General features: G+C 44.6%; 1 long non-coding RNA gene and 1 pseudogene across 1 annotated transcript; one reads left to right on the plus strand and one right to left on the minus strand.

Annotated features, from left to right (window-relative positions):
- Positions 1 to 9,129: 9,129 nt before the first annotated feature.
- Positions 9,130 to 17,053, minus strand: LOC109775557 (protein argonaute MEL1-like; annotated as a pseudogene).
- A 1,194-nt stretch (positions 17,054 to 18,247) lies between these two features.
- Positions 18,248 to 20,297, plus strand: LOC109775558 (uncharacterized). The gene is made up of 3 exons (XR_006664681.2): positions 18,248 to 18,608; positions 18,748 to 19,152; positions 19,505 to 20,297. It is a non-coding gene; the product is annotated as an uncharacterized lncRNA (long non-coding RNA).
- Positions 20,298 to 26,885: the final 6,588 nt, after the last annotated feature.

Below are 26,885 nucleotides of genomic sequence, written 5' to 3' on the forward strand. Positions count from 1 at the left end.
TTTGATCTCCATCTCCAAAGCATCGTCATGATCATCATCGTCACCGGCGCGACACCTTGATCTCCATCGTAGCATCGTTGTCATCTCGCCAACTGTTGTTTCTACGACTATCGCTACCGCTTAGTGATAAAGTAAAAACAGTTACAGGGCGATTGCATTGCATACAATAAAGCGACAACCATATGGCTCCTGCCAGTTGTCGATAACTCTGTTACAAAATATGATCATCTCATACAATAAAATTTAGCATCATGTCTTGACCATATCACATCACAACATGCCCTGCAAAAACAAGTTAGGCCTCCTCTACTTTGTTGTTGCAAGTTTTATGTGGCTGCTACGGGCTGAGCAAGAACCGTTCTTACCTACGCATCAAAACCACAAAGATTTTTCATCAACTATGCTGTTTTAACCTTCAACAAGGACCGGGCGTAGTCACACTCGATTCAACTAAAGTTGGAGAAACTAACACCCGCCAGCCACCTGTGTGCGAAGCACGTCGGTAGAACCAGTCTTGCGTAAGCGTACGCGTAATGTCGGTCCGGGACGCTTCATCCAACAATACCGCCGAATCAAAGTATGACATGCTGGTAAGCAGTATGACTATTATCGCCGACAACTCTTTGTGTTCTATTCGTGCATATAACATCTACGCATAGACCTGGCTCGGATGCCACTGTTAGGGAACGCAGTAATTTCAAAAAAAAATCTACGCACACGCAAGATTCATCTAGGTGATGCATAGCAACGAGAGGGGAGAGTATTGTCCACGTACCCTCGTAGACCGAAAGCGGAAGTGTTATGACAACGCGGTTGATGTAGTCGTACGTCTTCACGATCCGACCGATCCTAGTACCGAAAGTACGGCACCTCCGCGATCTGCACACGTTCAGCTCGGTGACATCCCACGAACTCTAGATCCAGCTGAGGTCAAGAGAGAGTTTCGTCAGCACGACGGCATGATGACAGTGATGATGAAGTTACCGACACAGGGCTTCACCTAAGCACTACAACGATATGACCGAGGTAGAAATCTGTGGAGGGGGGCACCGCACACGGCTAAACAATCAACTTGTGTGTTCTAGGGTGCCCCCCTCCCCACGTATATAAAGGAGGGAGGGGGAGGCCGGCCGACCCTCCTTGGCGCGCCCCCAAGAGGGGAATCCTACTAGGACTCCAAGTCCTAGTAGGTTTCCACGAAAAGGGAGAGAGGGGAAGGAAAGAGAGGGAGAGGGAGAAGGAAAAGGGGGGCGCCTAGATGCTCATATTGGTTCCTACATATTCTACAAAGATCTTTATCGGTCAAACCGCATAACAACATACATTGTTCCCTTTGTCATCGGTATGTTACTTGCCCGAGATTCAATTGTCGGTATCTCAATACCTAGTTTAATCTCGTTACCGGCAAGTCTCTTTACTCGTTCTGTAATGCATCATCTCGCAATTACTCATTAGTCACATTGCTTGCAAGGCTTATAGTGATGTGCATTACCGAGAGAGCCCAGAGATACCTCTCCGACAATCGGAGTGACAAATCCTAATCTCGATCTATGCCAACTCAACAAACACCATTGGAGACACCTGTAGAGCATCTTTATAATCACCCAGTTTCGTTGTGACGTTTGATAGCACACTAAGTGTTCCTCCGGTATTCGGGAGTTGCATAATCTCATAGTCATAGGAACATGTATAAGTTATGAAGAAAGCAATAGCAACAAACTAAATGATCATTGTGCTAAGCTGGGTCAAGACAATCACATCATTCTCTAATGATGTGATCCCGTTAATCAAATGACAACTCATGTCTATGGCTAGGAAACTTAACCATCTTTGATTCAACGAGCTAGTCAAGTAGAGGCATACTAGTGACACTCTATTTGTCTATGTATTCACACATGTACTAAGTTTCCGGTTAATACAATTCTAGCATGAATAATAAACATTTATCATGATATAAGGAAATATAAATAACAACTTTATTATTGCCTCTAGGGCATATTTCCTTCATCAATCTCGGTGATTTACTATCGCACACGATTCATCTCTGTTGCCTCTGCGAACCGTGTGTGTTCACTCACACATGCAAAAGGAAAAAAGAAAACCTCGCCCACTTCCTCCCCACTCACTCGCCGCGGACTCCTCCGCAACTCTTCACCCTAAGCTCGACGGCTGTTGGCGGCGGGCGTAGGTCGCGCTCCAAACGGCACCGGATTTCGCCCCTACCGCTTTCCGCCGCCTATCTGCATACCGACATTCTAGACTCTGGTCGACTGGGGTTTTCTGCGGGGATTGGGCCAGGGATTTTTCTCATGGAGAAGGTAATCAACTTAATTATCAAAATATTCACTCGTCTCTTATCGCAGTCCGTCCGTCGCTGTTAATCAACCGGCGGAAATCGTCGTGGAATCATTTTTGTTCTAGCTAATTCGTGGGTGTTTATTCATGTGTCCACAGTGCGAGCACAACTCGGGCAACTGTGGTCGTGGCCAGTCGGAAACGAAGTTCTATCTCACCATTCCGGATGACTTCAGGGAGCGCTCGGTATGTTCAATCTCAACCTACTACGGTCGGCATGGTTTAAATTTGTGAACATATACCGTGTGTTGCTACATTATCTATATATTTGCATCAAATCTTTGTTACATTATCTATTTTTAATCCTATATTTTTTGTACTTTGCTTTCATCTATATATGGATCTGTTTTATCAGTTACTCCCATATTTGCATCTTCCTCTGTTATTTCAATATATCTAATATCTTAATTTTCATTTCAAGCAGTACATCCCTTGCTTTGCAAGAACAGGAGTAGAAGGAAATCTTGGGCTTTACTTTGCTGATGACCCCCAGGATGTCATATTGACAATGCAGCATGGATTTACAATGACGGTTAGCGTAAAACTTGATAAAGGTTGTCACTCGTATTTTAATGCGGACCTTTGGAGCAAAATGTCTAAGTGTTATGAACTGAAAGCTGGCAATAAATTTCTAGTGCGTGCACCACAGCCTGGTCTAATTAACATGGATGTTTACTTCCCCAACGTCATCAGCCGATCAAAGTCTGATCAAGGTTAGTGTCCTTTCAACTTTCTCCATGTTGTCATATTACTATTTAAGCAACCAATTGATCACTATTTAAGCAACCAATTGTGATATCATATTCTGACTCCGTTCCTAGGCAGTAATAAATTCTATTTACCAATTTATGCGCACTACATATTCTTCTGCCAAGTTCTGAATAAATAATACCTTTCCACCTTTTAAGCGGGATATGTTGGATGCATAGTGAACGATCTGTATGTTACTAAGCGTACCAAATTTCACTGGAAGGACTTGAAGCATGTCATAAACTTTGTTGATAATCTGACAGAGATAGCTCAGCATATGAACGCTGGATTTTGGATGGGATTAATTAGACCTATGGTGCACACACTAAACAAGACCAATTGTGTGCACAAAGCGTTGGTAAAAAAGTCTTATTTTAATGTTGATGCTCATAAACTATATATATCTTCAACGATATGTTACAACTGTTTTTTATTCTACATGTCAATAGAAATTGCCCCCTGTAGCAGTTCCTAGATCGATTTCTCGGCGTGGTCGAATTACACTTGTGCCTGCTAATAACGCCAAAGTGATTGCAAGGTATTGCATTTCCCGCAAAAATGGAACCATTCAAATTAACAAGTTCTCGCTTCTCGTGGCAATGCATCCATATTGGAAAATTGGAGACACTGTTCTACTCATGCTCTACCAAGGCACAAGAGGGCTCTTCCTTTTCACTGACGAGATGTCGAGCCGCCGTTTCTGTTGTTCTGCCTCATTGCAGACAGTTTGAATGGATTAACCGTGTGTCCTTCATCGCACACGCAACTAAAATCTGAACCATGTTTGATGGCTCCGCCATCGCAAACGTTTTGCACCTTTTTTAATGTTTTTTTACACCACCGTTTGCGATTATTGCATCGCACACAGTTTCGGTAAAGGGTCTCTGATTGTAGTGTCGCGTTAGCAGTATCCTGCAGTAGTGACCCGTTGTATGTGAACGTTAGAATCTATCACACCCGATCATCAGGTGGTACTTCGAAACAACGATCTTCCGCAACAGTGCACAGTTAGGGGGAACACTTTTCTTGAAATTTTAGTGAGGAATCATCTTATTTATGCTACTGTCGTTCTAAGCAAATAAGATGTAATCATGACAAACATCACATGCAAATCATAAAGTGACATGATATGGCCAATATCATCTTGCGCCTTTGATCTCCATCTTCGAGGCGCGGCATGATCACCTTCATCACCGGCATGACACCATGATCTCCATCATCGTGTCTTCATGAAGTTGTATCGCCAACTACTACTTCTACTACTATGGCTAACGGTTAGCAATAAAGTAAAGTAATTACATGGCGTTTTCATTGACTCGCAGGTCATACAATAAATTAGGACAACTATGGCTCCTGCCGGTTGTCATACTCATCGACATGCAAGTCGTGATTCCTATTACAAGAACATGATCAATCTCATACATCACATATGTCATTCATCATATCCTTTTGTCCATATCACATCACATAGCATACCCTGCAAAAACAAGTTAGACGTCATGTAATTGTTGTTGCATGTTTTACGTGGCTGCTATGGGTTTCTAGCAAGAACGTTTCTTACCTACGCAAAAGCCACAACGGTGATATGACAATTCCTATTTACCCTTCATAAGGACCCTCTTCATCGAATCCGATCTGACTAAAGTGGGAGAGACAGACACCCGCTAGCCACCTTATGCATCAAGTGCATGTCAGTCGGTGGAACCTGTCTCACGTAAGCGTACGTGTAAGGTCGGTCTGGGCCGCTTCATCCCATAATGCCGCCGAATCAAGATAGGACTAGTAACGGTAAGCAAATTGAACAAATCATCGCCCAAACTACTTGTGTTCTACTCGTGCATAGAATCTACGCATAGACCTAGCTCATGATGCCACTGTTGGGGAACGTAGTAATAATTCAAAATTTTCCTACGTGTCACCAAGATCAATCTAGGAGATGCTAGCAACGAGAGAGAGGGAGTGCATCTTCATACCCTTGAAGATCGCTAAGCGGAAGCATTACAAGAACGCGGTTGATGGAGTCGTACTCGCGGCGATTCAAATCGCTGAAGATTCGATCCAAGCACCGAATGGACGATGCCTCCGCGTTCAACACACGTACAGCCCGGGGACGTCTCCTCCTTCTTGATCCAGCAAGGGAGAGGAGAAGTTGAGGGAGAACTTCGGGAGCATGACGGCGTGGTGGTGGAGCTCTTGGTTCTCCTGCAGGGCTGCGCCAAGCACTACGAAGAAGGAGGAGGTGTTGGGGGTGGAGGGCTGCGCCAGGGGAAGGGGTGTGGCTGCCCTCCCACCCCACCCCACTATTTATAGGAGGAAGGGAAGAGGGGACCGGCCCCCTTATATGCATCTAGAGGGGGGCGGCGGCCAGGAGGGGAAGACTTGCCCCCCAAGCAAGGTGCTAGGCGCCCCCCTCCCCTAGGGTTTCCAGCCCTAGGCGCCTTGGGCCCTTGGGGGCGCACCAGCCCACTAGGGGGCTGGTTCCCTCCCATATTCAGCCCATTAAGTCCTCCGGGGCAGGTGGCCCCACCCGGTGGACCCCCAGACACCTTTCGGTGGTCCTGGTACAATACCGTTAACCCCCGAAATCATTCTGGCGACTGAAATTGGACTTCCCATATATAAATCGTTACCTCCGGACCATTCTGGAACTCCTCGTGGCGTCCGGGATCTCATCCAGGACCCGGAACAACCTTCGGTAACCACATACAATTTCCCATAATAACTCTAGTGTCACCGAACCTTAAGTGTGTAGACCCTACGGGTTCGGGAACCATGCAGACATGACCGAGACATCTCTCCGGCCAATAACCAACAGCGGGATCTGGATACCCATGTTGGCTCCCACATGTTCCACGATGATCTCATCGGATGAACCACGATGTCGAGGATTCAATCAATCCCGTATACAATTCCCTTTGTCCATCGGTATGTTACTTGCCTGAGATTCGGTCGTTGGTATCCCCATACCTCGTTCAATCTCGTTACCGGCAAGTCTCTTTACTCGTTCCGTAACGCATGATCTCGTGGCTAACTTCTTAGTCACATTGAGCTCATTATGATGATGCATTACCGAGTGGGCCCAGAGATACCTCTCCATCATACGGAGTGACAAATCCCAGTCTCGATTCGTACCAACCCAACAGACACTTTCGGAGATACCTGTAGTGCACCTTTATAGTCACAACGTACGTTGTGACGTTTGATACACCCAAAGCATTCCTACGGTATCCGGGAGTTGCACAATCTCATGGTCTAAGGAAATGATACTTGACATTAGAAAAGCTCTAGCAAACGAACTACACGGTCTTGTGATATGCTTAGGATTGGGTCTTGTCCATCACATTATTCTCCTAATGATGTGATCCCGTTATCAACGACATCCAATGTCCACGGTCAGGAGACCACAACCATCTATTGATCAACGAGCTAGTCAACTAGAGGCTTACTAGGGACATGCTGTGGTCTATGTATTCACACATGTATTACGGTTTCCGATTAATACAATTATAGCATGAACAATAGACAATTATCATGAACAAGGAAATATAATAATAACCATTTTATTATTGCCTCTAGGGGATATTTCCAACATTCTCACCACGGGCCAAGCCCAGGTCGATGGAGAGGCCAAGGTAGGCCGGCTCGCTTGCTGGATCGGGTCGAGGTAGACCCGGTGCTGTCAACGCGCGCACACACTCGTGCCTGGACGGACGCGAAGCAGGGCCGGGTCGTTACATATGATCATTGTTGTAGTTTGCCGATCACGGATTTAGTCGATTGAGTTTTTCTTTTTCACCCGCCTACGCATAGTTTTGGTCTTATATGACTTTACATTTTGCGGGCGTGTTTTTTGTTTGCGTGCGTTGTGGTTGACTGTGTGCATCCTAGCTATGCAAAGGTCGGATGTGTGCTCTTTCTGTTTATCCTCTTGAGCTTCATTTCGAGCCAATAAAAATCACCCTTTTGTCAAAAAAAACTGATGTCACAAACGGGGAGCCCAAACTATGATCCTAAAGCTGGATTTTAGAAATGCCTATGACTCTGTCTCCTGGCTTCCCTTCTCAAAATCTTGCGACACCACGGTTTCCCAGACCGCTTCTACGCTTGGATCAATGACATCCTAAGCTCGGACAAAACTTATGTTCTATTAATTGGAGTCGAGGGTGATTGGATTAACTGCAAAAATGGTCTTCGTCAAGGTGACCCCCTCTCGTCGTACCTCTTAATTCATTGTGGTAGATATCTTGCAATAGCTAATCTGTAATGCATTCACTACATCTAATGCTGCTCTCCGGCACCCAATCTACCATGATCTCCCCCCGTGGTGCTTCACTACGTCGACGACACCCTAATTGTAACATGCATCTGATGAAGCAGCTGCCACTCTTAAATCAATCTTGGAATCCTTCTCCGCAGCTACTGGGCTTCACATAAACTTCTTCAAAAGCACCTTCGTCCCACTGCACTTAGACAACGCTACCGCTGCTACAATTGCTTCTACCTTAGGTTGCCCCATCTTTAATTTTCCACATAAGTACCTAGGGCCCCCTGTCACCCTACAAACTGCCAGCTTCCGCTTTGAAGCCGATCATCTCTAGCTGCCTAAATCGCCTGCCTGGATGGTGGGCCAAACTGCTCTCCCGTTCGGCACATTTAGTTCTCATCTATTCGGTTCTCGACTCGCTAGCCACGTACTTCATGTCTGTTTTCAAACTCCCTAAATAAACGGTGAAAGCCATTGATGCTATTCGGAGAGCGTTCTTCTGGGCCGCCGACGAGTCATGTTCTGGCGCTCAATGCCTTATTGTCGTTTGCAAACTGAAAACAAATTGGTGGTCTTGGCATAAAAAATATAGCTTTATAAAATGATTGTTTGCTAATGAAGTTTGCTCACAAGCTCCTCTCTGACAGCTCTCCTATTGTGCTGCCCTGGATTTCATGGCTAAACAAAGTACACACCTAAACAACCTGCCACACATTGCCTCCTGCAACAACCCCACCTTCCTGACCAAAATCATATAATGCCACATAAAAACCCTATGTTCCATCTCATCTGTGCTCACAAATAATGGCCTCAGAACTTTCTTCAGGCATGACACCTGGCTACAGCAAACCTCCCTAGCTTAGAAATTCCCAAGCCTCTACTCCCACTCAAGAGACCCACACATCCTTGTTTTCCACGTCATGCAGTACGGCTTACATGCGAACCTGACTAACCGGCTATCTAATGCTACTTCGGCCGAGCTTGTTGCCTTGAATGTACTGTTACAGGACTTCCAGCTCTCTGAAGGACCGGACGATCGGATCCTCAACCATGGTGCGCCATTCTCCTCAAAGGCAGCCTATGCGATCCTCACTCAGGGGGAAACTGAAGATGATCACGCGAACCTAATTTGGCGATCAAGAGCTCACCCCAAGCTAAGGCTCTTCGGCTGGCTCCTCTTAAACACGAGCTAACCAGTTTCACAAGCATATAATCTCAGATGCAGCCTGCCCATGCACCTCTAAAGACATTGCACATTTGTTCTTAAACTACCCCAAAGCGTGCCAAGTTTGGGTTCAACTTCAAATCAACCCTTCTCACAGGTTTTAAGACCTTTTGTCTGCCATCGCCCCGACTGGTCTTGATCCCTCCGTCTGACCTGAGGTGCTGCTTCCATCCTCTGGAAGATCTAGCAATCTAGGAACGCTGCCGCCTTCAGAAATGAACACCATGATGCTCTGCTTACTATTTGAAACTTATGAACTTTGGTGCAACCGGTTTTGGGAACCGGTAAGCAAGGTAGCAGCCAAGACAGACAAGGAGGCAGGCAATTTTTGGCTGACCCACCTCTCCTCACGGCTTGATGTGCCCTTATAAACTCTTATTGGCCTGGCCAATCTTTGAGAAATATACATTCGAATGTAAACACCAACTATAATACTGCACGAATACACTGAAGCAACTAAGCTCAATAGGAAGCAGGTAGCATTGGTAGCATCAAGGAGAACCAGAACAAGACCAGGTCGCATTGCACGGAGAACTACCTGATCAAATGATCTTCCATTCCATTCGACAGAATGAAGCATAGGTGATGGCAAAACGAATATCACCAAAATGCACCGCAAATGACGGCGGTTCCAACCAGATTAAGATCCATAACTGGAACGGGTCTTAGTGTCTTACAAGTTGAAATCGCTCAGGCAAACTATGTCCCAACTAAGCAAAGACAAGGACAAAACCAAAAGATAACTCTATGCTGATAAGACCTCACAACTCTCAGTGAATGAAGCTTCAGATTCATGGAAGACGATCACGAGCTCAGGACGCCTTCACTGAGACTCGGTTGCCGCCGGTACTTCTGGCATCACACCCGGAGTCTCCTCCTTGACCTCAGGCTCCACCTTCTGCCTGCCAAATGCCTGCCACCCATCACAAAGCATCAAGAGGTCAGCCATCAGATTCAATCAGACGCATCAGAAAACAGTAGCAGATTGGATATCACAATTCGGAAGTTCAGGACAGAATCCATTACAATAAATGGCATTGGCATCAGTAGTAACCAGAGCAAACTAGATACGTGGGGTGTTGTGACATCACAAGCAGAAACAGAGAAAGATTAGATGCCAAGATTTTTTCAAGATCTTTATCGCACATGCAAGGACTTCGTGTAGACAGTAGAAACTCAAAAATTCTAAGAAAATAGCCCCGTGGTTATCAGCTTGTGGTCATCAGGAGATGAAAACAGAACAATTCGTACAAGAACATGCATTCCGATCCAAGAAACAAAGAGGGAACCAAAGACTAGGAACAATGTTATCCAATTTTATGTCCCTATCTAAGAATCTACCACAAATTATCCAAGAAATATTTACCCAACAGTGGCTATAAGAACAGAATTTAGGAACAAATGACTTGTTACCTTTAAGCAAGGGCTTTATGAACTTCATAGCCCTTTAGCATAAGACCCAAGAAAGAATCCTGAACAAAATCTCCGAAGCACGCAACTGAGGCATAATCAAGCAATTCCCATGGCAACTGTAATTTAAACTAATCTTTAGAACAACAGCAAACAATAAAAGGGAAACAGTTATAATAAAGAGATTAGACATTTAGTACCACTTTGCCGTGCTCATTATGGTTTCGCAACATGAGTAAACAAAAAAAGTGCGCTTCTAGGTATGTATCGAAGCCACGCTTGTTCACTTGATAAGTAACCAGAGGTTCAAAAATGCAGTAACTTTTTGCAGCAGGCCACTTGGGGCAATCGATGCTGGCCAATGTTGACCGGAAAGCCTTCTGCTGAGTACCATTGAGCCGGAAATAAATCTTCAAAAGATTATCCAAAGCAGCAGCTACAATTGCAGTAAAAAAAGCAGTTATTCAATAATGTAACTGCAAATAGTTGTTAGTATAATGCATTAGTTAACCCAACAGTGGATAAAAGTGCAATTAAGCTATCACTAACTAAGCTACTATAAAATGACACAGTTTCTCAAAAAAATAAGTAAAAGCATAGAAGTTCAACAACAATTACCTCTTTCTAGTGGGGACATAAAAACCAAGGGGCGCCGCTTGTACGGTAGCAGTTCTGGATGATTTCTAAATTTGCTCTTCTCGATAAATGTAAGAAAGCCTTCAAAGTATGGTAAATTCTTCCCCTTTGGAAGGAATGTACCTCTCAACATTAATACGAGGACATGGATATCCTTGTCAAAATCATCTTGACTCGTAGCCACTCTTGGCTTTCTATTCACCACGATTCGACCATAGCTTACTTCAATATCTTCAAACATCAATTCTCCACCCCACGTCAAGTTCTCTTTGTGTGTGTCAAAGTAAGCTATAAGAAAACTACTACCGAGTACCCTACCGATGTCGTCAAAATCATATCTATATTCCTCTCTACCTACAACTGTAGAGGTACAGTCCTGAACTCTCACTTTGACGATGAAACTATCGCGATGTGCTTTAACATAGTCCACAAAAGGGACGCGACCGGCATTACTTATGTTGGATATTCTGTTGCCTCCCAAAGTTGGGTGATCGGCCGATTGAGATGAAGAACCCGATTCTTCCTTACGATGCCTTTTACGAGGCCTTCCAGTACCCGGACTGCAAAACAGTAATAACATTAAAGCTTGGCATAGAGAAAAAAGACAAACATTTATAGACTGGAAATAGTACTAAGATGTCAGTAACTAACTTGTCACCACCACCAAGAAGTTTAATATTTAGTTCCCCAGTTGAGCCGTCCCCTTCCATGTAGTGGCGAGTACAGACTCTAGCTTTTACATGAGCATAAAAAGCCGGTGCCACTGCAAAACATGTTAAATTTTAGGTTCTGAAAATAAACAGCACAAGATGTAAACGTCAAAACAGAGGACTAGGAAGCAGTAGAACAAAGGCCATTGGCAAAGCACAATTAAGCAGACATACAAGCAACTGATCCAATATTACGAGGCCTAAGCTGCACACTAGCATGATTATCTTATCTACTTAGAGGGAAAAAGAACAGACTTCAAGTAAAATTAAGGCAGAAACTGAACAAGAAAAAAAACTCACCTGTGGAGAGTCCTGGAACGCACCGAGCATAGCTGCAAAAGACAGATCAGAAGTGGTAAGATTCATAACACAGCGCAGCACAACACACACACACACACACACAGAGAAAGAGAGAGAGAGAGAAGATTACGTATTACAGAGCTTCTTCGTCAGGGATTGAAGCGCATCAGCCGTGAAATTGTTCTCATCATAAAGAACATGGTAATTACAACTTGTTCCCTGCGAGTATTTGCAAGCACTCAGTATGCAAACACTGAAGATCAAATGCATAGAAAAATGACATTTGGATCAAGTGCCTACCTGTATGTTGGTATTGTTGCACAGGTAAAAGCCAAAGTCTGTTGGGTGGCAGGTCATGAGTTCAAACACACTTCCTGCACGACAATAAAAATAGCAATCACAGTCAGCAATGCTTCAACAAGTAGCAGATAGTTGCTACGAGTGACATTGAACTACTAACCAGGAAGTATGTTCCCACTCTTGTCAGTCATATCACGCCTCCCATGAACATCAGGGAACAGCCTGGTGTGATCCCTTTTCTGGACAACCACAAAGGTGACTGGGGGCATATACCCCTCCTCCAATGAGGCGCAGGCCTTGCAACAGCAAAATTAAGAACCATCAGAATGAGAAAAGCCAAGGATAACATCAGAGGAGGTAGACAAAACAGAAATTTGCATGTAATCATATGCTGCAGGCTTACCTTCCTGATTGCGTCCATTTCATGAAGCAGAACATGGCTGAATTGGCCTTCACTTACGCCATCCCTGTACATGAGAATGATCGGTCAGGCAGTTCCATTGAATGGACAGGATGAAAAGAGTGTCATGAATTTGTGCACACACCTGTAGAAGAGTATCCTCTCAGGCCTCCGGCCTGTCTTCCTGCGGAATGCAATCAGTAACTCCCTGTAGAGACAATTATGTCAGGTTAGCAGTTGATCCACAGGGCAATTGCTAGCAAACGTCTTTGACTAATCACAAAACTCACCTGATCATGCCACCATTGACATTACCCCTCTTCGGATCTTTGGTGACACTGAAGAGGTCTTCGATTATCTCCTGCCTGTGTGGTTGAGCAGAGACAAGACCTCTGTACTTGGTGATCTCTGGCCAGTCCATTGATGCCACCACCTACATCAATCCAATAAAAGAAGCGGATAAGTCTATTTGTACTCAACAGGCATGTGCATCGAGATGATAATTCCATTTGAAACATAAAATCAGACAGAAACAAATAACGAATTGACAAACTGTTAGCTACGGGGAAAGAACTAACCGCAGCAATAGATGATGCAGAGTCCTCTCCAGGTGGGGGGGTGTAACATCAGCACCAAAGATGATTGTTGGGACTTCGGACACAAACGGTATGCCATTTCGCACAAAAGCTCTCTCCAGAACTGTGTTGCGTCCTCCGACCTAGTTAAGACACAGAATTATCACATTCAACAGAAACCGAAGCAGACAACAAATCAACAATCCATGGAAACTGAATGTAAAACATAGACCAGTTGGTTATGTTACCTTCACATTGATTTTGAGTGCAACATTCTCCAGATATTGCTTGTTCGGTCTGGCAGCATGCCTTGGCAGGCAACACTGAGACACGATCCCAAGGTCGGTCTCGCAAACCTTCTTGATTTTACCTGCAAAATTAAACGTGGCACACACATAAATCTACAGAAATCCAAGAGAAGGTGGAAGGGGATTGACCAGAGGAGACATATGCATACCATAAGAACCACTGACTTTAGGTAGGATTACGATTAACAGTTGTAGCTGTTTTTCGTGTCCCTGTTTTCCAAGCATTTCGGTAGTCCTCCTGTAGACATCCCTCAAGGCATTCTCGATGTGGTTGGGGTTAGCTGATCGGTTGTCTACAAGTGGCCTTGGATTGACAGACTACAGGGTTGGAAAACACAAGTCAGTCAGCTATAACATACACACATAAATCATAAATGCCTTAGAAACAGGAAAGCAATGCAAGCCTTTACCATTCCAGTCATATTGCACATCTGAATCAGATCACAACAGAACCTGTGTACCTCCTCAGGAGGCATGCGTGAAAAACTCACACAGGCCCAGTTGTCTATGATTCCTCCATTGATCATTTTCTGCAGTAAAAAAACTCAAATGAGACCTATCATTTGTACCATCATGGATATACTACATACAAAATAATGAGCCAAGTCGCAAACAAGCTCAACTGTTTCTCAATTTAAGTAACTAGTGTGAAAACTACATGATCAATAAAGTGTCAAGCAAAATAATTTGAGTTGCTACATACTCCTCTGTAAACTAATATAAGAGCGTTTAGATCACTACTTTAGTATTCTAAACGCTCTTATATTAGTTTAAGGAGGGAGTACAAAATGATGACCTGTCCAATACATTTAGAACAACCAAAGAAGAAATTCAACAAGTTCTCCCACTCCTTGTTCCAAGAAGAAGTAATGCTTAGTAAAATTGGGAGTGAAGACACTGAACAGGGAAATACCTTGTTAATCATGTTCCACTGTCCAACACTTGGCGCACAAGTTTTCTCCTTTCCAGAATCATGATAACTCAACTGAAACACATACGAAGGATGTGATTACTACAAATCCTTCCAGTTAAGTAACTCAGAGAAAGGGGAAAAAATGCAGCATCCTTACCATGGGGGGAGGCAGCACACGGGCTGGAACAGAGACCAGGTCACTGCAGACGTTGATTCCGAACTCCTGAGCAAACTTGTCCTCAGCATACTTGTTGTGCAGAACCATCTACAGTATGAAAAAGAGTGTTATGAGAAAGACTGCACATTACAGGCAAACATGACATACATGCCTTGAAAAAGACATTCCTAACTACATGAGTTACAACAGATTGGAATGGTCTACCACATGTGAGAAGATATGGGCAGGCATTTACAGAATCCAGTTGACAACAGGTACATACCTCACGAATGCTTTGCTCCCTCTGCTGGGGACGTTGACGGGTAGCTCTAAGTATGTTGGTGACCTGCTTGTCATTCAGTTTCTTAGAGTACCTTTGCCCTTCAACAATCTTGCACGCCTACAATCAATTTGTAGAGAACCATGAGCAAACAATGCATAATTCAAATATGACGAAGCAGGCATGGACACAATACCTCCATAGGCAGATACACAGGCCGAGCATCACTTCCAGACTGCAAACAGGGCCAAGAAGTATACTGCAAATTGTATTTGTATCGTTGCATGAAGTACTGAACAACTGACATTCTTGTTCCCTCTCATCAACAGGAAATCTAACAACAAACAAAACAACACGAGTAGAGTGCTATTAGAAAGGGAAAAATTATCATGGATAGATGCTAAAAAGGAAACAGTGGTCTAAACATTCATAAGGACAATTGTAAACAGGAAACAATTTCGCACAAACAGATCTTTGCTATGCTGCAGAAATCAAATGCATATGCCACAGGAAGAATGTTGTAAACAAAATTATTCCCCTAACCAGTTCCTGACACACCAACATCAATGAAGAAGCAATAACCCGGAAATCTCTACACAACTACGCATCTTTCTAATATTCCAGCAACCCTGATTAGTTGCACCCGAACATAGAGATAAAAGACATAATGGAGAATATTATAGCATTGGAGGGAAGTTATTCACATGAGCTGGCTCATGGGAACAGGAGTAATCCCTGTTATCTTGTATCTTCTGATCTGGTCTTCCTGGTGGTTTGTTTCGACACGCACCCCACGGAGTGCTTTCTTTATCTGCATATAGTGCATACGATGAGGTTAGTCAACTATTTCAAGACAATAACATGGTGCAATCTACATAACAACTCTAGAACTAGCTTAGCATAGATGAATAGTACCTTAACACGGTCCCTGTCTGTCAGAGGCCGCGAGGCATCACGTAAGTTGAGGAACTCTAGCACAAACTGGACCACTGTCACAGGCTTGAAGAAGGATGTTGCAGATATGTCTGGAAAATGAAGTGCAGATCATCAGATAAACAAGGCTAGGACACACTGCAATCGGATAACAGTAACAGTAACAGACAGGGGAGAGGAGAGGAGTACCTATATTGAGTGACAGCCCCATCTGGGTTGGCCGTAAGCTCTGGTAGTAACCTCTCCAGCACTCTAATCCTTCACCAATGTCTCCTCTGTGACCAAAGGTGGTGGAGAAGAAGGATCTGGACACTGTGAGATAGCTGCAATGAAAAGGAATTGCCAGCAATAGTGTTAGGGCTCCAGAAAACAAGCTAGTATGATGAAGAAAAACTGGTACCAAGAAACTGCTGGAAAGTGGATGTCATACTTCCAGGATGATGACTCCCTGAGGACAACATCAAGAACTTGGATGGTTTCTTGAGGCATATCCCTCTGTCTTCCTTTGAGAAACTGCTGGAGGTGGTACAGGTCTGTCCTCCCAGCAATCCTAATGGTGATCTTGTACTCCCTTTCAGCCCTGCAAATGATGAGGGAGCAAGTTAGTAGCTGCAAATACAATGGATAAGCAAGTTGGACAAGATTGAAGGTAAAGAATCCAATCTTACTTTTCTTTGTCTTTCTTTTCGGGATCAACCAGTGTAACAGAAAACTCCTCTGACTCAAAAGGGAGTGAGCCTGCAGTGTACAGACTCTTTCTTCCATCATAGGCAGGCAATTTGCCCCCAAGGGATGTCTTTCCGTGCAACTTGATTAGCTCACTGAGTACCTCCCTGTTCACAGCTCTTGATTTTGACTCCGGGTTAATTGAAACCTACAGGGACACATTTCAACATCATTATGTAACAAACAAGAGAGACTCTGTTCTACATTCAGTGTACAGAATAGAGACAATTAGCGCTCTGCTTTGTCCAATCACTTTAAACAAATCAAATGAAATATTTTAATTCTCAGTACTTATTCTATATTTCATTCAAAATGGTCGAATCGTGCAGATTTAAGTAACACACCATGGAATATGTGAGGGAAAACTACCAGATCTTAAGAAACCACTAAACCAAAATTAGGCAACAAAAGGAATTAGCAGCTACTGGCATCGCAGGACTGTAAATCTAGCAAGAACATACCACGTGGTGGCCTCCATTTGGACTTACAGAGCCCAGAAAAAAATCCACTTGAAACGGAGGAACTCTTAAGAGTCAATCAACTGGGGAAGAACTCTAGATCCCAAATCGAACACCCAAACTCAAGGGGGGGGGGGGGGGGGGGGGGGGGGGGGGCACAGTAAAGTAATTTTTTGGCACGGCCATACTTGGGGTCCTGACTAAGGGCCGCGGATGAGCAGGCCGGTAGCGGAGAAGGGGTGGCGGCGGTGGGCGAGGAGGGGTTGAGTGGGGGAGGTGGGGTGGTGTACCGTGTCCGTGTGTAGTAAAAAAAAGGACCCTGCATACTGTATATGTGGTATAAAAAACGACCTGCACCTAAAAAAAAGGACCTACGGAATATACAACAAAATACTTGGACACGATCCCTCAAAAAAAAATACTTGGACACGTACATAGTTTGCAAAAAAAAATGAGAAAAATGTATCAAACCCCACATCAAATTTTAGAGCTCAATGTAAAAAGTTGAAAAGCAAACAATAATATTAAACCTCACGTAGAAATTTTCGGGTAGATTTTCGAATTAAATCCCCGTACGTGCCGACCATTCGGCGAAAAAACAGATCTACAACTGTTGTTCCACCCACGCACACACAAAGAGGAAACGTCCAAGGCTGGACCGAGAGGGTAAAAAAATCTCCCGGAAAAAGAAATTTGACCACGCCGTACTAGATGCAAACACAGAGGGCCACGTGCCTGAGTGCCACACGGAGTAGCACTGGAAGTGGCGATACAGGAGATCCGAGCAGCGGAGGAGCACGGCCTCGGCGTTGCATGCTTTGAACCAAAGACAAAACCAAAAGCTGCATGGCCTGCCCCGGGCAACAAAGGTGGCAAGGGCAACATACACAGGCCTCCTGCTTTGCCAAAAACGTATGGCAGCCACGTCCACGGACGGATGGCTTTCTTTTTGTGTTGGTGGTACGTTGCTTTGCCCCTCTGTCGCCAAACGAGGACAAGGACCAGACCATGGACACAAGACCAAAACCATGCAAGAAGGCCAGAAAAAGACGCAGGAGACCAAAGCAAAAGGTTCGTGGCTTTGCATGAGACGAGGAGGCGTTGATCGGCACCCACAAGGATCGGATATCACGACCTCCCGCCTATAGCAAGCCAATACGGATCCCAAGAATCTGCATCCAAGACCGCAAAGTTGCCAAAAAAATGACTATTACTACTGCTAGTTTCCAAGATAACAACAGAGCCGAAACAAGAAGCGCTAGCTAGCTAGTGTCTGCTAGATGGCTTTGCACGGAGGCGATTAGCTTTCTGTGTGTCCCTTTCCAAGTGACGCACGTCCCATCTATACTACTATTAAACAAGAGAACACATTCTTTTCTGTAACCACCCCGTTTAGTGTACACCGTTAATTATCACCGTCTGATTATCTAGATTAATCAAATCTAACAGACCAGATTAATCTAATGAGATCTCATTGGTGTACTTAGCGATTACAATAGGCGGACGAAAACTCTGCCGCACGACGCCTCCCACCATCGCATCCCATCCCCACAATCCCCGGCACCCGCACTGCAACTATTCCCTGCCCGGTTCTTCCCCAGGCGACAGCCCGCCGATGCCTCTCATCCCCGCACTCGTCGGCAACCCCTGCCCCACAAGGTCCTCGGCGCCCCATAGCCACCTCGCTCGCACCTCCCTGCCCTATCTCTGGCCCCGCAACTGATCCTCTGCTGCCCCATGTAGGCCGCGGCCCCCGCCGATCCTCTTCTGCCGGACACGAGAGCAGGCCGCAGCCCCAGCCGTTCCTCCTCTGCTACTTCAGGTACGCCAGCGCCGAACAGACAGCACGGCCGCCGCTGCCGCCCGCCGCTCCTCATCGTCTGCACCCATGAAGTTGCTGCAATTAAGGTGCCTTAGCGCTCTGCAGATCGAGTGATTTGTAGGATTCGAATTCATTGGATTTTTAATGGTTTCTTAGCACTCTATTTGTGAGGAAATTCATATCAATTTCTGATTAAAATTCTTGTGGTCCTCCAATCTTGGACAGGTGTCACTCCAGTAGGAGGGGCGCTAAGGAAGGCGCATCAGGCACGTTGTTGCGGCGGCCGTGAAGGCCGGAGAAGAGGTGGATGGGTTTCTCACAGTTTCTGTGGCTCGCGGTGTTCATCCGACTCTCTAGAATAACTAGAAGATGAGTTCCCACAATTTCTACATCAAAGGTTGTATCTTTCAGCACTTTGTTATTGGGCGTGCCTACTTACTAATTCTATTTGATAAGTCAACCTGGGAAACTGCGGAATGGTGCTGAATGAAGTTGTTAATATGATTTCTTTTGTGTTTGCTACTGATATATCTCTAAACTTGCATTTCTCTGCTATGTTTGTCTGTCAGAGCTGTTGCTGGATAAGGCTGACGTGCACCAATGTAAACTTCAGATTGAGCTTACAACACGGTGAGGGTTTACCTTGATTCTGCATGATGCCGGACTACCAACATTTCAGATTTCACTGCAAGCACATATTTTTCTCTGAACTTTGGAGCTGAATCAAGAGTAACCACTGAGTATTTCAGTTATTTTCCGGCGAGTCATACTACCTCAATTAAACTGCCCCAGCATCATATATTTAGGAATGGAGGTAGTACATCAGACTTAATGCAGATCGACCAGCTGAAAGTTTATTTTTATGATATGTTTATTACTTGGTGATTCCAGCTGATGTACAACAAAAATTGTGTGATCCAGCATGATGTTCTTCCTGTTCTACAGGTTCATTCTAATGATTCTTATTTGCGTTCGGTCACAGGATTGTTCCCTCCAGCTGTTCGATTTGCACATGCGACAATCGAAGTGTGCCTATGTTTGGCTGCCCCGTTCACAGATATACAGGTTGAATTCTTCGTTCTTTATTATAGGCCGGTTCATGTGCTTTGACTTGTGATCTGGGTCGGCGCATCTATTATTTTCGGTCGCAAATGTGCGCTAGCTCATGCCTCTCTTGGGTGATATAATCTTTTTGGGGTTTCTCATAAACTGCAGTGTATGTATTATGCAGATGAACAAAAACCATTCAGGTTCCGCATCCACCCATCAGGTTCTCTATTATACTGCAGGAGGAAATCCTTTCTTATTGACCCTTCAAGCGGTAGTCTTTTAGAGGCAGCTTTTGTGCTTTTCCCTTCCGCTGGAACTGCATGCAGAGTTTGAGTTCATGGAGTGCCTTTGGCCTTCAGAAAGAAGAAGAATAAATGTGTCGTCGTTGATCTTTCTTATGTTCCTAGGTGCATTGTTTTAGGTTATGCCCTCATATGCAGAGATGGAAAATCACACATTTTGCATCCAGCTTTCAATGGGAATAAATTGAATTTTGTTTTGAAGCTTGCCGATGAATCAAGAATATATCTCTGAAAGCTGCTTCTTTTTTGCAAAAAAAAAAGAAGCTGATTTAAGCATCATTGCAATTCAAAACCTACACAGTATTTATTTCTGCATTTATTTGAAGATGAGAATATACTGACTTCAATATCGAGTGTCGATCCATTGTTTTCTGCAGGTAAGTATTATTTTTTATTTCCTAAAAAGGATTTGAATATCATTTTGATCTGTTATTGACTGAGGATCAGCATCTTGTACAGTATGAATTTATGGTTCCTCCTTTTTTTATCTCGGTCCTAAAATGTACAGTATGATTTTATGGAGTGCATTATGCCAATGGATTACTGCATTTTTATGTTAGTTTTTAGACTTTGAATGTAAGGACTATACATAATCTCTTTGACAATCTACGGCAAATCATTTTCTGCACAGAAAATTCAGTACATGCTTCTGTGAATATCTGCAATACAAGAAGCATAATTGTTCTTATATGTTGGCCTGCCGATTGGTATTGGCAGCCTTGCATGCATGTTTTTAAAATTCTTAATCCAAGCGCCACTTCTGTAGTAAATAAGCTGAACCTTGATTTAAATAACTAAATGTTGGTTTGCCGAAGTTTTCTTGTGACCGAACCACTGAATTATGGAACTTCCATTGTGCAGTTTTTACATATGGTCATGCAGTCATTTTGGCTATTTATATGTAACAACACATTGTCCAGTTTGCAAGACGTTCTGTCTATAGGTTCTTCTGTACTTATCTTGTGTTTAATAGGTTTGACTGTTGTTCCTCTACTATACAACTTCATCTTTTAGTATCGACCAATACTTCATAGTCAGTACATGGTTCTTCAATACTGTGGTAACAATTGAGGGGAATATTAGGGCTTTATGTTATCTTACCATAATATCCAATAAAAATGATTCTCTTCTTCAATACCTGTCTAACCAACTCTGACATGTTATTTGTTGGCTTAGCCTGTACTCTTTTCACAGAGAGGTGTCGAGTTGTGATGCAAGGTTTTGCCATGTTGTTGGTGAAAAGATATCGACATCGAAGACTATATACTCGGATCGCATGGCATGTTTAGGAACCATGGCTCTACTACTACTACACATCCACTAGCCATTGTGGTCATCTACTGAAATTTAGTCAAAATCGATATTTGTAAGTTGAAAATTTCTTTTTGGCGGGCTAAAAGGACGGAAGTTGTGCGGGAAGAGACTGTTGTTATTTAAAGCCAATTATTGTTGTTGAGTCACTTCCTCTTTCTCTTGCTGGTATGCGGTTATCCATATGATAACTGTTATTGAAAATGCAACTACCTACCCAAGCTCAGCAAGCATTAACTATTTTTTGTCTTCATAGTTCACTTTTAATCTTCATATTGCAGTATTTATTCAATTATTTAATTTAATGGTCACATTGCAGTATTCCTTGGAACTCTAGACTGACTTGTAGGTGAGTTAATTAGGAATCCATTTCTAATTTCTGGGATGTCCGCAAAGCAACCAAACTTGTGCTGGGCGGGACATTCTTGTTGGCCTTCTATTTGAAGAAGCTCGCTATGTACACCACATGTCAGAGTGGTTGTTCCCCTACTCCATAGGGATGTGATACTCAGAGGCGTTGGTTGAGACGATGACGACGGCAAAAGAGATAGATGATTATGAGAAGTTAGACTTGTAAGAGAATAATCATATTACTAACAATAGATGTAGATCTTGAGTAGATAGAAACATTAAATAGTGATTGTAACCAAGTACTTGAACATGTTATTCAAGATTTATAGAATAAAAAGGGCACTAATGGTTTGAAACATGAATGCAATACCTTTTCTTTGGTGAAAAATCAACTTTTTGTATACAATAATTCATTTTAAATATTTCTTGCTGCTATCATATTATCCTTTTACATACGAATTTTCACATATAATTTTCATATTAGTCTAGACGTGCGTTGCACGTGCACACTTACTAGTGGAGAAAAACGAACGAAGCGAGAAAACAGCACCATCACAAGCGTATACTGGTAGATCTAAAACGTACGACAACAATCGACAACAATACGATCACCACAACCATGTACAAGTAGATCTAAGGGAGAGGGCGAACAAAAAAAAACGTTCGACAACATGCACGGAACGCCAAATCTAAGCATGAATAGGGTCGGAGACCCACTTCGCATGGAAAACAGAACACACTGCAGGCGTATACACTGTGGTAGATCAATGACTTAGCTAGCGCCGACAAGAGAAAAACGTAGGACAACATGCAGGGAACGCCAGATCTGGACAAGAACTACTAGCTAGTACGATGATACGCAGGGAGGGGGAGGGGGTTGGGGGTGGCAGCTCACATCGTAGTGGAAGAGGTTTTTGTTGGCGACGTTGACGAGGAAGTGGTTGGCGCGGATCATCACCGTCTTGCCGACAGTGCCGGCGCTGGGCCGCGCGGGGTGGGCGAGCACCTTCTTGGACACCGGCGCGAGTTCCACCTCGGGGGCCTTCTCCGCCTCGGGCTGGCCCTCCTGCGTTGCCGCGACCGCCGCCGTGGCGGGCGGCGCCAGCGCGGTCTCCGTGATGAAGAGCTTCTGCTCGAGCTCCTTGGCGACGGCCGCGGGGGTCGGCGGAGCGGGAGCGGGGGCGGAGACGCGGGCCGGCTGTAACGGGGTCGCGGCGGGCGAGGCGCGGACGGTGGCCGGCGTGGGCGAGGGCGCGCGGGTGGTGACCGCGGGCGAAGGCGCGCGGACGGTGGCGTAGGGTACCGGCCCGGGGTTGCGGACGACGACGCCGTGCTGGTAGGCGCCCTGGTGCGGCCCCGTGGCGTTGGGGTTGTCGGCCAGCACGGGCGCCGTCGCGGCGGGGCGAGGCGCTGAAGACGCGCGCGGAGGCCGCCAGCCCGTGGCCCCACGCCCTCCTCCCGCCGGCGCGCCCCGGCCTCCGCCTCCGCGGTAGGCCATGGCGGGAGGGAGAGCGCGGTGGTGGTGGTGGGAGGGCTAGGCTACGGTAAGTGGATTGGAGAGGAAGAAAGGAGCGAGGAGGCGTGGGAGGGAGCGGATGAGGGCGGTGATGAGTTGGTGGGGATCGGCGCGGCCGGGGCGGCTTTCAGGGGCGAGGCAGTGTGTGACGAGCGGGCAAAACCCTAGCCCAGCGGGGGGGTGAGCGCATGGCGTGGTCCGTGCGTGGGGGAGGGAGGGAGATGTGGGCCGAATTTCGTGATTCTGTAAGGATCGGCGTGTAAAAGGGCGTCGTCCAGAGGAGAAATATCTGGGTTCGCTTCGGGTGCGCGGATCAGAACGCGCGCGCGGGGGGGCGGCCCCGGAAATGCGCCGCACGCGAGGGGCCTTTCTGCAAACTGCGCGGCTGTGCCGTGCGCGCCTGGCTTGCTTTACCAAAAGTAACCATGGTAGAGCGGGAGTGGTAACCGCGGTTGGGTTTGGGTCAGGTGCAAACGGCACTGTACACGGGGGTTTCGAATCTCGTTTCAAATTGTGTAGCCGCTGGTGCGGTTCCGATCGACGGAGAATGATTGAGCCGGTGGAAAATCTTTGATTTTTTTTTTGGTACAGGCACTTTCTTGATCTTTGGTTTTATTTGGTACCACATTTATTTAATTAAAGAGTAAGTATGTGTGCGAAAACAATTTATTCTGATGCATTGGTACAACCCAGTGTTTGTGCCGTCTCTCCTTGGTCTGTTGGTTATCGAGTGAAATTTCTACGTACACAACTATCCACATAATAAATAGACTTTTCTCACCCGAGAATGATTTCAAAATGGCAACATCATCACAAATAGAGCTTATTTGGAAAGTGTTTTTAGTTACTTCTAATCCGGGTAGATGCTTCCAATACACCTTTATTGGATGAATAGTAATGTGAACTGTGTCCTAAAAAAAATGTTGTGAGGTCTCTTGCACCAAACTATCTCGCAGCTGGGTTGCCTGGCCAACCACTCCGCATCAACTAACTACGAACCGCTGACTTGCTCTCTCTTTCCCCATCCCTCTGTCTAGCGTAGTGGCATATTCAAAAGCTTGGCACGGGAGTGTTAAATTCTGACATCTTCCTTCCTCTCTCCTTCGCCGGTGTTGCCAACCGTGATGGGGGAGGAAGGAGGGTGTGTCTTTACAGGCTGAGACGGTTTCTTGGGCCACATTATCTCGCAACTACATGCTGGCTAGCCAATCCACTCTGCGTCAACCAACTACGAGCTACCGACTTTATAATCTCTTTCCCCTTCCCTATATCAAAACTGGAAAATTCGTCTTTGCCGAGTGCCAAGCTCCCACTCACGGGCACACGGAAAAACAACTGTGTGCCAAGGACATGACTCGGCAATAGAGTGTACTCTGTGTAATCCTTCGTCCGCCGAGAGCCGTCGGTAAAACAAAAGGACTCGACGAATAACCCTTCTGTCGAGCCACGTGGAACGGCCGTTCGGGATTTTCATTGGTTCATATACTGATGGGGACCTCATATTATAGAACTTGTCTCATACAATGACGAGCCTCCTCAAATTAGCTTTAGGTCTTCATTAGCAAGCAAATTGGATGCACCTGCACTAGCCCAGAGGAGAGCTTTCATTCAAACATAGCTCCATGTGCATTGTAGTTGCATGGCAATCCAAACTCCTCGCATTAATATTAAGAGAAAAGTATGTTTTTGGTCCCTCAAGTTCTCACAAAGTATAGACTTGGTCCCTCAAGATTTTTTGGTATATATTTGGTCCCTCAAGTCTCAAAACCGGATAAGCTTGGTCCTAAACCAGATTTTGAGCATGTTGACCGGTTTTGACCGCCACAAAACCGCTCGATGAACAGTAAATTCGAAAAAAAAACTTCAAAAAAATCTGAAATTATTTGGGGTCGAATATGGTTACATGCGCAAGATGCGAACAAAATTTCGGGCTCTTTCGGCACTCGAGGAGCTCGTGGCAAAAAAATCTGCCTGATGAATAGTAAATTCGAAAAAAATCAAAACAAAATAAAAAATCCTGCAAATTTTTGGGGTCCAATATGCTTATGTGCGCAAGGTGCGACCAAAATTTTGTTGTGAGATGACATCGGACGGGCTCTAGCAAAATTTTATCATTTTTTTGAAGTTTTCTTTTTCAAATTTACTATTTATCGGGCGGTTTTGTGGCGGTCAAACCCGGTCAATGTGCTCAAAATCTGGTTTAGGACCAGACTTATCCGGCTTTGAGACTTGAGGGACCAAACGTATACCAAAAAATCTTGAGGGACCAAGTTTATACTTTGTGAGAACTTGAGGGACCAAAAACATACTTTTCTCTAATATTAATTATAAAGTCTTCTTCGTGGCCTAATTATCAGTTGCATTGATGCAATATTTTCTTTGTTTTCGACTTTTTGAAACCCCAACATTGCACTCTCATGCCAATGATTAGGGCATGGAACCTAGACTTGTGCTCATATTCTATTCTAAATTGTGTGATTGGTTGAAATAGCGCATAAAAGAAACAATTGTTTGTATTTGATCTTGTCTCAAGGGTTGGGCTTGAAGTGATTGCCATGTTAAACATTATTTGTGCTAAAGGTAATCACCGTGTTTTCCATAATTATGGACATTCCTTCTAAACCTTTGGCAATGATATTTTTGACTCGATCAATTTGATTATCAAAGAACATGTTGGGAATTCTTTTATATGCATCAGGTAGTTTAATATTGTTAAATACAAACCATTGTCACGCATCTTTATTATTGATAAAGACTCGAAACCTTAGCTAACGCAGTGACCGCATTACATGCACGTACATGGGAGAGTGGGTGGCTAGGGTTCTAAATTTCATGGTTCCGTCCGGAATCATGCGTAAAAAGGTTGTCGTCCGTAGGAGAATTGTCCGACTCCGCTTGGGTGCATGGATGACAGTGTGTGGCGGTCTCGGAAAATGTGCGGCGGCGCGAGGGCCTTTCTGTGAGTGAGTATACCTAGTTGCTTTTGTAAGCATGGTTCCGAAAATGATAACCACGGGTGGGTCAGGTGTAAACGGTATTGTAGACAGGAGTTTCAAATTTCGATTCGATTTCTGGCTAGCTAGCTACAGGTTGCGACTCGGGACGTTTCCATATCATACGGACAATCTTAATTTTAGTTAAAAATTTCATAAGTATGTGTGCAGAAATAATAAAAACCGGTGCATTTATAGAACTAATATTCTTTTTTAGCTGGGATAGAATTAATAGTTGCCTCTGTTGGACACACTTATTACACATATCCACATAACTAACGCAGCCTCTGTTTTTATTTACTCCACATATTAATTTTGTCTAATGTCAAACTTTCTAAACTTTTATCAAGGTTGTAGAAAAAAATCAACATATACACAAATCAATATCACTAGCTTCACCATTGAACATATTTTCAAGTTATAGGGATTTGCCATAGTAAATGTTCATATTGTTTCCTATAAACCTGGTCAAACTTTAGGTCAAAGTTAATAAGCGGACGAGTTTCCCCTATGGCGTGGCTAGGGTTCTTTCCTCCATGGCCTAGGGTTTGGACGAACGTGTGGCGGTCGTCTCCTCCGACAACCCATGTGTGATGTTTTCGGACGCCGGTCTACAACCAGCTGCGACGGTGTGGCCATTGGAAATTCTAATATAGGTGAATTTTTACCAGCTCGAACTGAACGATGAAGTCTTTGACGATGTTGAGATAGATGAGGATGATCCAGCATTCAACTATAGTGTTCATTGGCTTGCCCTAGCTAGATTTCATACAGAGAAGTCATCTAGTCAACCGCTTTCTATAGAGATATGAGAGATGCGTGTAGCCCGACGGAGGAAGT

Source organism: Aegilops tauschii, chromosome 5 (assembly GCF_002575655.3).
Source record: "Aegilops tauschii subsp. strangulata cultivar AL8/78 chromosome 5, Aet v6.0, whole genome shotgun sequence".
Taxonomy (NCBI): domain Eukaryota; kingdom Viridiplantae; phylum Streptophyta; class Magnoliopsida; order Poales; family Poaceae; genus Aegilops; species Aegilops tauschii.